The 5,000-nt window shown below is 40.3% G+C and overlaps 1 protein-coding gene across 1 annotated transcript in view; it reads right to left on the bottom strand.

Annotated features, from left to right (window-relative positions):
• Positions 1 to 5,000, bottom strand: part of man2a1 (mannosidase, alpha, class 2A, member 1) — a 94,769-nt gene that overhangs the window by 55,651 nt on the left and 34,118 nt on the right. The window lies entirely within an intron of this gene.

Genomic DNA, 5,000 nt, shown 5'->3' with positions numbered 1-5,000 from the left:
CCTCCCACAAGAGGATTTCCCTTCACCCCACCAACAGGGGAAGTGGGGACGGATAAAGAGCCCCAGCTTGCCTTTGAAGCTCACTTTTTTGTTTACTGTTATATAGTTAGAACAGCTGTTGCTGATGTGTTTTTTATGTTTGAGTTTAGCTTATGGGTGATGAAAGCATATGGGGAAATGCATATAAATGCAGCATGATGGTGTTAAAGTGGTATCATTGAACGTAAATGGGTTAAGCAGTCCAATTAAAAGGGGGAAGATAATGGCTAAATTTAAAAGAGAAAAAAATCAGGTGATTTTTTTGCAGGAGACACATTTGTCCACAAAGGAGCATGACAAACTTAAGAGATATGGGTACTACAATACATTTTATAGCACATACCACAAACATAACAACAGAAGAGGGGTAGCCATACTGATAACAAACTCAACGAAATTTGAACTTGAACAGGAAAAATGTGATAAGGAGGGAAGGTATATAATGGTAAAGGGTAAATTGGAGGGACAGAGAGTGACACTCATTAATGTATATGCACCCCCAGATAGCAAGAAAGCTCTTTTCAAGACATTATTTGACCTTATTACTGTTGAATTGCAGGGGATCCTAATTTGTGCTGGGGACTGGAACATAGTTTTAAATTATAATTTAGATACAACAAGCAAAAAAAAGAATAGGGCATGGCTCAATAGATATATGAATATGCAACTGTCTGATCTGGGATTAATAGATGTCTGGAGAGACAGGCACCCTTTGGAGAGGGACTACACACATTTTTCGGACCCACACCAAATGTATTCAAGGCTGGATTACTTCTTTATGACAAAGGGAGATATGTACAGAGTAAAGGACTGTAGGATAGGGGTAGCAGATTTATCAGACCATAACGCAATATACCTGGTAATAAAATTAAACACGAGAAGAAGGACTACAGTGTGGAGGATGAACGTTGGGATACTGAATGATAAACACCTAGTGGAAAGGACAAAAGAAGATATTAAAAGATATATAGAGGATAATGACAATGGTGAGGTAGACCCAACCATTCTTTGGGACGCGCTCAAGGCAGTGATTAGGGGGAAGTTAATGGCATATACATCAAGCTGCAAGGTGGCCAGACAGCTACACTATGAGACATTAATTGGTCGCTTAAAAGATTTAGAGCAAAAACATAATACCAAGGGTGATCCAGAGGTACTGAAACAACTGAAAGAGACAAAGACAAAAATTGATAACATATTATTGACAGAAGTGGAAAAGAAAGCTAGATTTGTTAAACTAACTTACTATGAGGGAGGTGCTAAAGCCAGCAGATTACTTGCTAGACGTGTAAGGAAAAAACAAGCATTGAACAACATATACAAAATTAGAGATCCTCAGACAAATGACCTGATAACTGATCCAGGTGGAATAGAGCGAGTGTTCAGGGACTATTATCAAAATTTATATACACCACCAGCAATGGCAGATAAAAAGGATATAAGAAACTTCCTGGATGGGTTAGATTTACCATCAATAGGAGAGGAGCAAAATGACCTACTGACTGCAGAAATTACTGAAGAAGAAATGGAAAGGGCAATCTCTAGGATGAAGGGCAATAAATCTCCGGGAAGTGATGGATTTCCCTCAGAATTTTATAAAACGTTTAGACAAGAGTTATCCCCAGTACTGCTGGCCTCATTTAGATACACAATTGAAAAAGGAAAGATTCCACCTTCATGGAGAGAGGCCATTATAACGACTATACCAAAAGAGGGTAAGGATAAAGAACAGTGCAGTAGCTATAGACCCATTTCAGTACTAAATGTGGACTACAAGATGTACACCTCAATAATCTCTAAAAGATTTGAGACATTTATGACTGATATTATAGACGAAGACCAGACTGGGTTTATTAAAGGACGACAGACGCAGGACAATATTAGGAGGATGATGCACATTGTAGAAGAGACCCAACGAACAAGAAAGGGAAACAATTTGGTTAGTGTTGACGCGAAAGCAGCTTTTGACTCCACAAGTTGGTCTTATTTGTATATGGTGCTAGAGAGGTTTGGTTTTAATGAAAAATCTGTCAATTGTATAAAAGCCTTATATCAAGAACCAACTGCCAGAATTAAAGTGAACGGCAGTCTCACAAAACCATTCTATCTGAAAAGGGGCACTAGACAAGGGTGTAGTCTCTCCCCAACTCTCTTTGCAATATTCATAGAGCCACTAGCACAGGCAATTAGGCAAGACCAGGACATCAGAGGGGTCGAGGTAAAAGGGGAAGAACACAAGATAGGACTCTTTGCAGATGATGTGGTGGCCTACTTGACACACCCCAGTAAGTCTTTTCCTGCACTGATGAGTCAACTGGAGGAATACGGTTATTATTCAGGATACAAACTTAATGTTGACAAAACTCAGATATTGGCCATGTACTATGCCCCAACCCCAGAGTTAAAAGATAAATACAAAATTAAATGGAACTCAGAAACAATTAAATATTTGGGAGTGAACATTACAAAGGGAGTGGAAAAGCTGTACACTGCAAATTATACTCAGATTAATGAAGAACTCAGGCGGGACATAGCTAGATGGTCAATGTTACAGTTGGATCTTAGTTCAAGGATAGAAATAATTAAAATGAATGTATTACCAAGATTGCTCTACTTATTCCAAACTTTGCCAGTAATGATCCCACAAAAACAGTTTATTGAATGGGATAGACAGATTTCCAGGTTCATCTGGGCAGGCAGGAGGCCACGGATTAGATATCGCACCATGCAGCTTCCTAAAGTCAAAGGGGGCATGGCAGTGCCAAAGCTACAAGACTACTTCTATGCAGCACAACTCAGGGCAGTATTTTGCTGGTGCAATGGAAAATATACAGCCAGATGGAAAGATATAGAAATGAAAGAACAGGCTAGCCCACTACAAGTACTAATAACTGATAGGGAACTATTCAAGCGAGAAGAGACCATGTTGGGATCAATAAGCAAATTCACATTGGAGATCTGGCACCTGGTAATAAACAAATATAATCTACAAAGAGAAGCAAAGATTTTGAGATGGCTATCCCATGATAAGAGGTTTAAACCAGGGGTAAATGATCAGGGCTTTGAGAGTTGGGCACAAAGGGGTATTACAGCCATGTGCACATTGCTTGAGAGGGGGGAGCTGCAGAGCTTTCAAGCTTTAAGAGAGAAATTTGGACTGGATGCAAGGGAACTTTATAGATACTTCCAGGTAAGGGATTACTATATAAAGGAAATTAAATTAAAAGAACCAAGAGAACAAAATGGGATCATTAAAGTAATAATAAATGCATATGAAGGAAGAACGTGCAGAGTAATTTCTGCTCTATACCAAGCCCTGGGAGCCAGTGGAGGTTATTCAACCACATATGTAAAAGAAAAATGGGAAAAAGAGCTGGACATAGAAATAACGGAAGAAAACTGGAATAATGTGTGTAAAGCGCAACAGTCAGCTACGGGTTCAAGAATATGGCGTGAATTTGGGTGGAAGAATATCATAAGGTTCTTCATAACACCAAAGATAACAGGAAGATACACACCAGAGAAAAGCTCATGTTGGAGGCTATGTGGTCAAAAGGAGGCAGACCATGCACATGTATTCTGGCAATGTCAAAAAATAGAGGATTACTGGGAGGGAGTTTGGAAAAAGTTGAAAGAAATACTGGGGTATGAAATTCAAAAAACACCTCTGGTATTATATTTAGGATATATACCAGAAGACGAGGTTCAAGGAGAAGATACATACTTGCTTAAGGTACTACTTGCAGCTAGCCGAAAAGCAGTTACAAGAGCATGGCTTAAGGTAGACCCCCCAACTCAAGAAGACTGGCTTAGTACAGTGGAAGAGATATATAGCATGGAAAAGTTCTCACATTGTTTGAAAATGCGGGAGGAACTATTTGGAAGGAAATGGGTGAAATGGCTCTGGTACAAAAACAAAGATGATACCACTGAACAAATTATAGATGAATAGACTTGATTGTTTGCATTTATATATTAAAAAATGAAGACGATGAACCCATAAGCTGTTATACTATGTTTTTGTTTTTGTTTTTTATTATTGTGTTGTTTTGTCTTTTTTTTCATGCTTGTAACCTGATATTTGGATGTAAATAATTAATAAAAAAGAAAGTTAAAAAAAAAAGAAGTAGAGACAGGAAATGAGTTGGGAGAGAGAGACGGGGAAGGGCCGGCAAAGGACCCGGGCCGGGATTCGGACCCGAGTCGGCCGCATAGCAAACGAGTGCCCTACCATTTCAGCCTCGGTAGGGCCCAGAATGATTGACTGCTGCCAAGGGGCCCACCACCACTCGACCTCGATCAGTCAATTTAAGTCACAAAGAGATGGTTTTGATACTGTTTGAAAGCTCTTTTCCAGCTCTACGAATGACATAATCAACATGGAACACAACAGTCATTGGAGTATGAATTAAGAGATATTGAAATATTAAAAGTTGAAAAGTTCGAAAAGTTCCAAGGCTTAAAAAAGCTATATTTTGAAATGGCTAACACCTAGCCTGCATTTTCAAAATGGTTGTACTCATTACTGCTGTACACTGTATAATGTTGTATTATGGTGGTGGTTATATTCCCATCTTGCCTCTGTTGTTGGGCCATCATGGTAATTAATATTAAAATCACGATTTGATTGACATTTCACTACACACGATGGTTATGCCTCCACTCAGCACCATTGCCACCCAGCTATGCATGCCAGACAGACAGACAGACAGCCACCTGTGATTGCAGGCCAGTGGGCCAGAGCAGCTAACAGCAACCGAGTGTGACGAGCGAGGACCCAGCGGTCCAGCTAGTAGCACGAGCCCCCCGCCCCCCCCAGTGTTATCAGGCACTGCACTGGCTTCCTGCCACTGTGCCAGGATGGGCTGGCACGCCAGGATGGCAAGAGGAGACGTGCACTTGGTGTGTGTGTGTGTGTGTGTGTGTGTGTGTGTGTGTGTGTGTGTGTGTGTGTGTGTGTG

The sequence above is a fragment of the Engraulis encrasicolus genome, chromosome 11, assembly GCF_034702125.1.
Source record: "Engraulis encrasicolus isolate BLACKSEA-1 chromosome 11, IST_EnEncr_1.0, whole genome shotgun sequence".
In the NCBI taxonomy this organism is placed as follows: Eukaryota; Metazoa; Chordata; class Actinopteri; order Clupeiformes; family Engraulidae; genus Engraulis; species Engraulis encrasicolus.
Note: the sequence above shows the minus strand (reverse complement) of the source record. Positions and strands in the feature narration are given on the sequence as shown.